This window comes from Haemaphysalis longicornis, unplaced genomic scaffold, assembly GCF_048455015.1.
Source record: "Haemaphysalis longicornis isolate Haplotype H1 unplaced genomic scaffold, Haemaphysalis longicornis Haplotype H1 scaffold_11, whole genome shotgun sequence".
In the NCBI taxonomy this organism is placed as follows: Eukaryota; Metazoa; Arthropoda; class Arachnida; order Ixodida; family Ixodidae; genus Haemaphysalis; species Haemaphysalis longicornis.
Window position 1 is genome coordinate 29,491,299 of NW_027526214.1, and position 8,291 is coordinate 29,499,589.

Genomic DNA, 8,291 nt, shown 5'->3' on the forward strand with positions numbered 1-8,291 from the left:
AAACCCTATTATCAAGCGAAAGCTTAGCGAGGGCCTCGGTTCTGGCAGCCTTGATGCCAAGGTAGCATAAGAGGGTTTCCCGCCAGTTACCCGCTTATGACAGGCTGTAGACGTTCGCGTCACGCCCCGGGGGTTGAAAAGAAGGTCCCCTTCTCCCCGTGTAGTCTGAGTGGCGCTGGCTACCACCCTCAAGCGTCAGATACAGTTTTAGTATATAAAAATACCCCAGAAAGTGAAGCGGAACACAGTCACCCAGATAGCCGAATTGGTAAGGCATTCGAGATCTAATCGAAAGGGGTGGGTTCGGTCCCCACTCTTGGCGCGTGTTTTTCTTTCTTTCTTTCTCACGTAATAATTAATAATAAATAATAATGTAACGTCACTAACGATAAAAAAATATTCTAACCATTCCCCTATGCCTTCTTTGGCGTTGTAGACTGCCGGCATTTCTTCCTGTATTTCTAACGAGCCTCTCATTTACAAACCTTATTATCATGCGAAAGCTTAGCGAGGGCCTCGGTTCTGGCAGCCTTGATGCCAAGGTAGTATAAGAGGGTTTCCCGCCAGTTACCCGCTTATGACAGGCTGTAGACGTTCGCGTCACGCCCCGGGGGTTGAAAAGAAGGTCCCCTTCTCCCCGTGTAGTCTGAGTAGCGCTGGCTACCACCCTCAAGCGTCAGATACAGTTGTAGTATATAAAAATACCCCAGAAAGTGAAGCGGAACACAGTCGCCCAGATAGCCGAAGTGGTAAGGCATTCGAGATCTAATCGAAAGGCGTGGGTTCGGTCCCCACTCTGGGCGCGTGTTTTTCTTTCTTTCTTTCTCACGTAATTAGTAATAATAAATAATAATGTAACGTCACTAACGGTAAAAAAATATTCTAACCATTCCCCTATGCCTTCTTTGGCGTTGTAGACTGCCGGCATTTCTTCCTGTATTTCTAACGAGCCCCTCATTTACAAACCCTATTATCATGCGAAAGCTTAGCGAGGGCCTCGGTTCTGCCAGCCTTGATGCCAAGGTAGCATAAGAGGGTTTCCCGCCAGTTACCCGCTTGTGACAGGCTGTAGACGTTCGCGTCACGGCCCGGGGGTTAAAAAGAAGGTCCCCTTCTCCCCGTGTAGTCTGAGTGGCGCTGGCTACCACCCTCAAGCGTCAGATACAGTTGTAGTATATAAAAATACCCCAGAAAGTGAAGCGGAACACAGTCGCCCAGATAGCCGAATTGGTAAGGCATTCGAGATCTAATCGAAAGGCGTTGGTTCGGTCCCCACACTGGTCGCGTGTTTTTCTTTCTTTCTCACGTAATTAATAATAATAAATAATAATGTAACATCACTAACGTTAAAAAATATTCTAACCATTCCCCTATGCCTTCTTTGGCGTTGTAGACTGCCGGCATTTCTTCCTGTATTTCTAACGAGCCCCTCATTTACAAACCCTATCATCATGCGAAAGCTTAGCGAGGGCCTCGGTTCTGGCAGCCTTGATGCCAAGGTAGCATAAGAGGGTTTCCCGCCAGTTACCCGCTTATGACAGGCTGTAGACGTTCGAGTCATGCCCCGGGGGTTGAAAAGAAGGTCCCCTTCTCCCCGTGTAGTCTGAGTGGCGCTGGCTACCACCCTCAAGCGTCAGATACAGTTGTAGTATATAAAAATACCCCAGAAAGTGAAACGGAACACAGTCGCCCAGATAGCCGAATTGGTAAGGCATTCGAGATCTAATCGAAAGGCGTGGGTTCGGTCCCCACTCTGGGCGCGTGTTTTTCTTTCTTTCTTTCTCACGTATTAATTATTAACAAATAATAATGTAACGTCACTAACGGTAAAAAAACACTCTAACCATTCCCCTATGCCTTCTTTGGCCTTGTAGACTGCCGGCATTTCTTCCTTTTTTTCTAACAAGCCCCTCATTTACAAACCCTATTATCAAGCGAAAGCTTAGCGAGGGCCTCGGTTCTGGCAGCCTTGATGCCAAGGTAGCATAAGAGGGTTTCCCGCCAGTTACCCGCTTATGACAGGCTGTAGACGTTCGCGTCACGCCCCGGGGGTTGAAAAGAAGGTCCCCTTCTCCCCGTGTAGTCTGAGTGGCGCTGGCTACCACCCTCAAGCGTCAGATACAGTTTTAGTATATAAAAATTCCCAAGAAAGTGAAGCGGAACACAGTCACCCAGATAGCCGAATTGGTAAGGCATTCGAGATCTAATCGAAAGGGGTGGGTTCGGTCCCCACTCTGGGCGCGTGTTTTTCTTTCTTTCTTTCTCCCGCAATTATAATTATAAATAATAATGTAACGTCACTAACGGTAAAAAAATATTCTAACCATTCCCCTATGCCTTCTTTGGCGTTGTAGACTGCCGGCATTTCTTCCTGTATTTCTGACGAGCCCCTCATTTACAAACCCTATTATCATGCGAAAGCTTAGCGAAGGCCTCGGTTCTGGCAGCCTTGATGCCAAGGTAGCATAAGAGGGTTTCCCGCCAGTTACCCGCTTATGACAGGCTGTAGACGTTCGCGTCACGCCCCGGGGGTTGAAAAGAAGGTCCCCTTCTCCCTTTGTAGTCTGAGTGGCGCTGGCTACCTCCCTCAAGCATCAGATACAGTTGTAGTATATAAAAATACCCGAGAAAGTTAAGCGGAACACAGTCGCCCAGATACCCGAATTGGTAAGGCATTCGAGATCTAATCCAAAGGCGTGGGTTCGGTCCCCACTCTGGTCGCGTGTTTTTCTTTCTTTCTTTCTCACGCAATTATAATAATAAATAATAATGTAACGTCACTAACGGTAAAAAAATATTCTAACCATTCCCCTATGCCTTCTTTGGCGTTGTAGACAGCCGGCATTTCTTCCTGTATTTCTGATGAGCCCCTCATTTACAAACCCTATTATCATGCGAAAGCTAAGCGAGGGCCTCGGTTCTGGCAGCCTTGATGCCAAGGTAGCATAGGAGGGTTTCCCGCCAGTTACCCGCTTATGACAGGCTGTAGACGTTCGCGTCACGCCCCGGGGGTTGAAAAGAAGGTCCCCTTCTCCCCGTGTAGTCTCAGTGGCGCTGGCTACCACCCTCAAGCGTCAGATACAGTTGTAGTGTATAAAAATACCCCAGAAAGTGAAGCGGAACACAGTCGCCCAGATAGCCGAATTGGTAAGGCATTCGAGATCTAATCGAAAGGCGTGGGTTTTGTCCCCACTCTGGGCGCGTGTTTTTCTTTCTTTCTTTCTCACGTAATTAATAATAATAAATAATCATGTAACGTCACTAACGGTAAAAAATATTCTAACCATTTCCCTATGCCTTCTTTGGCGTTGTAGACTGCCGGCATTTCTTCCTGTATTTCTAACGAGCCCCTCATTTGCAAACCCTATATATATATATATATATATATATATATATATATATATATATATATCATATTGATATAAACGAGGGGCTCGTTGGAACAACACAGAAATAAGAATTTGGCAGTCAAGAAAACCTCAGAAAGGAAAGGGGAGGATGTAGAAGGTCATTGAAACAGATAAAAAATTTGGAAAATACGAAAGTGGAGAAAAACGCCCGCCAGGTGGGCTCCGAACCCACCACCTCCAGAATACCAGTCTGGTGCGATGACCACTACGGTACCGGCGGGGCTACTTTAGCCTCCACTTTCAGGGGTACCTATGTTCAGGTGTTTTTGTTGCCTTTGCCTCCTTTGCCGTTGTAGACTGCTGACCTATTTTTCTGTATATATATATATATATAAAGATATATATATATATATATATATATATATATATATATATATATATATATATATATATAGGTTGGGGGGGTCATAAAAAGATGCAGAATTATTTTAGTAAAAAAATTGGTGAAAAAATGCCCGCCAGGTGGGATCCGAACCCACGACCTCCAGAATACCGGTCTTGTGCGTGGGTTCGGATCCCACCCGGCGGGGATTTTCTCACCACCTTCTTTTCGACTCAAAAAATTCTGCTTCTCTATCTATGACCCCCCACAACCTTCCGTTTGCTTTCGGAGGTTTTCTTCACTGCCAACCCTTATTTTCTGTCTTATTTCACGGAGCCCCTCATTTCCTATATATATATGTATATAAATATATATATATATATATATATATATATATATATATATATATATATATATAATGCTTCTATTTTCATGGCTCAAGGCCGACTGAGGGCAAAAAGCGCCAAAGGATGGTTAGTTCATTGCAGTACCGTGACTATATAGGTTAATCAAATAAGTAAAAATAAACGAATTAAACCACAAGCTAATGAAGATCACTGGTGTAACGGCCAGGTTGTTAGGATGCATGAGAAGAGATAAGATGTAAAAAATTAACATCAGTAAGATACTTAAAAACACGCGTGATGGAAAACATGGGCTCATATGCTAAAAAATATGATGGCTGAAATGGGATGTGCTGTCTGTATAGTTGTGGGAAGTGTTAGTGTCGTGCTGTGTGGAGTGCTTTGCATTGAAGTCGCACATGGATCACGGACAGGCCGCCTCCACACTTGCTACACAGGGGTCTTGGAGATCCCGTGAGCAGGTGGGAATTTTTGCCTGTGGGTGGCGTATCCGTGATCGAGCCAGCGTATCTTTGTTGTGTCTGTTGCGTGTGTCAGCTGTGTATGCTCCCAAGAGTGGCTTTATAATGTTTAGTTGGTTGTCAGTCTGTTGATTCCAGTGTACTTGCCATGGTTTGCGAAGGTGTTGTCTGATGTGTGATTTGAGGTCGGTGTAGGGTATTTTTGTTATGTCATCTGTAGTTGCACGGGCATCACCGGCCGACATTCGGTCTGCGGTCACATTACCCTGAATTCCAGAGTTCCCTGGCACCCAGCACACGGTCACTTCTAGGTTTAACGCATGCACAGGCATAATAGTACTAATAAGAGCATTGACCACACGGTTTTTAGACTTCTGTGAGGATAATGTACGCACAACACATAAAGAATCAGTATAACTTACGGAGTTCGGAATTCGATTTAGAAGAGTATGTTTAACTACAAGAAGTATGCCATAGGCCTCTGCCGTAAAGATACTTGTATTTCTATTCATAGTTCTACAGACAATAAAGGTGCCACCATGCTCCGCACAGGAAACAGTTGTGACAGTTTTTGAAGCGTTCGCGTAAAATTCACCTATTTTTTCACACCTATATAAAGTTCACACCTATATTTGGGCTGCAGGGACAAGTAATGTTGCACGATCGCGCTTCTAGGCACTCTGTTTTTCTCGACACTTGTGTAAGATACATCACATGTTATCGGGCGAAGCTGCCACGGTACTAGAGGTTCAGTAGAGCAGGTTTTGATAGTGTCTGAATACATGACATCAAGTTGTGACGCTTCTTCTCTTACTCTGAAAGCGAAGGAGCAGAGATTGATGGATGATTAGTAAGAAGTTGAGATATGGATGTATCATAAAAAAACTGATGTAAAAGGATGGTGAGGCATTGATGAGATTTTAAAAGCATAAAACAGGTCTGTGTAAGCTCGCTGCCGTTCTAGGCTTCATTTGTTGCACTCTACATACAGACTTTCGACTGGACTAGTCCGAAAGGCACCACACGACAAGCGGAGCCCTAAGTGAAGCACAGGGTCCTGCATACTGGGGGATGTTTTAGTGGCTGACCCATAAACAACGCTACGATAGTCTAATCGTGAACCTATCAAGCTGGTAAAAACACGTAAAAGAAGTTGTTTGTCAGCACCAAAAGAAATGTGCGACAGAACCTTCAGGATATTTATTGTTTTTAAGCATTTTTGTTTTAGTTGTTTTATGTGTGGGATGAATGTGAGCTTTTCGTCAAAGATTATACCGAAAAACTTGTGTTCCTTTTTGACAGCAATCGAGACACCGTGGAGTTGAATGTCTGTATCCGGCCGGTTGCCACGCCTCTTGGAAGACAAAACACAGGTGCACTTCCCTGGATTAACTTTAAAACGGTTGCTATCTCCCCAACCAGCCAGCTTTTTAACACCAAGCTGGACTTTGCGCTCGCCGACAGACAGGTTACAAGACCTAAACGATAACTGTACGTCATCTACATAAATTGAGCAGAAAATCGACGATGGCAATGCCTTCCTAAGGTAATTTATTTTCACAATAAAAAGGGTGCAACTTAAAACTCCGCCTTGTGGGACTCCATCTTGATGAACATGAACCCTAGAGAGTGCAGTTCCAACTCGCACGCGAAGCATTCTTTCGGACATGTAACTGGCAAGTGTGTTCATCATGTTACCCGACATGCGTAAGGACTTCAGGTCACTCAGGATACCATACCGCCACGCCGTATCGTACGCTTTTTCTAGATCAAAGAACACCGTCATACAATATTGTTTGTGAAGGAAAGCATCCTTTATAAAAGACTCAAGTGCGACGAGTTGATCATTAGTGGACCGCCCTGCCCTAAAGCCTGCCTGGCCGCTCTCGAGAAGGCCGTTGTACTCAACAAAGTACACAAGCTTCGGGTTTATTATCTTCTCGGGGAGCTTGCACAGACAGCTTGTAAGGGCGATGGGCCGATAGCTAGCGGTAAAGGAAGGGTCCTTTCCTTCCTTCAGAAAAGCCACTACTATGGCCTCCCTCCAAGAGCGAGGAATGTGCCCCGAAAGCCATATGTTATTGTATAGATGTAGGAGTGTTTCAAGAGTGTCTGGGTGTAGGTGTTGTATCATGGTTTATATAATCTTATCTGCGCCTGGCGCAGAAGGTTTGCACGTGCTCAGGGCAGCCCTCAACTCATACAGAGTGAATTCCGAGGTGTAAGAAGTTTTTTGTTAGTCTTTGTCTTGTAAGGGCTTTCTTTCTTCAGATGTTTTGTGTTTCATGAAAGTGTTTGTGTAGTGTACTGAACTGGACACGTGTTCGAGGTCTTTGCAAGTATGTTAGCCTGGTCTTCCAGTGTGTCCTCTGTTGTACTAACCAGGGACAGGCTGTGTGTCTGTAGTCCTTTTAGTTTTCGTATTCGTGTTCAGTCTTTGTGTGTGTCGGGGTAAGAGTTTATGGATGTCAAGAAGTTGTGCTAACTCTCTCGTTTTGCCTCACGGCGCACACGTTTATATATATATAAATATATATATTTATTTATTTATTTATTTATTTATATATATATTTATATATATATATATATATATATATATATATATATATATATATATATATATATATATATATATATATATATTTATATATATATTTATATATATATAGTATAAAAGTAAAGAGTCGTATACACAGCAAGAACAATAACAAACAATGTTTACTTACGTAGCGGCAACGGCAGTTGCCTTCATCAGAGTAAAGTTACATGATTTTGCTGTCGCACACATTTCGAACACAGTTCTTATATAGGTTTGCATAAAACTGTGAGAAGGAGTGGAAAATGTTTCGGAAATGGAGAGTGTGCATACAGTCAGGCTACGCCTATGTTACAACAACAACAAAAAAAAATGGGGGGGAAGAGTGAGAGAGAGAAAAAGGGGTCGTGTTAACAATGCAGCGTTCAAGGTTGCACCATGACGGGTCAACGTAAGCCGCGCGGCCTGCAAGTTCAGACAATGGATGAAACTGGACAACCGCGGTTTGAAAAGAAAGGGAAGAGTATACAGTAATGTATTCAGTGGCTGGGGAGACTGGATCGGGCAGAAGCGAAGATGGGTGTGCCCCCCGCGGATGAAGAGAATAGATAGGGGGCACAAAAGAGCATTTCAGAGAAGCTAGCAACTGAGCAGGAAATAGGGAGGGTCACAAAAGGTTAAACATGAATAGATCACAGAGTTAAACATTCTTAAGTGGTGGTGGGAACGAGGCCTCCTTCCCCAGGACAAATGGCATTGTTGAACCGCATTAGGCGAATAAAGCTGCTGTATTAGGAGAGTTTCTGCGAATTCTGATGGCAAACTCGAGGGTAGGAATAATGAACATAGTTTTAAAAGTTATGAAGCCGCAATTTTTAATCGAGGGATAAGCACGTTATTCTCAATTCCAGCTTGTCGTTAACGGAGTGCGAAGCTCTTCTCGAAGTGCTCATAAAGGTTTAAGATTGCTTCTCTGCAACATCTTCCGTCCGACAGACGTCACTCACAAAGCATCGAATCATCTCTAATCACGCTCTAAGACCTCTTCCCCAAAACCCTCATCGTGTATCTGCTAAGAAACGTGAATCAATTCGTTGCAAATTGGAGAAAATGTTGCCATAGGATGACATTCAGCCATTTCGAAGACTGTGGGCGTCGCCCAACGTTGTCTGTAAACATAGCACATTAAGATCTTGC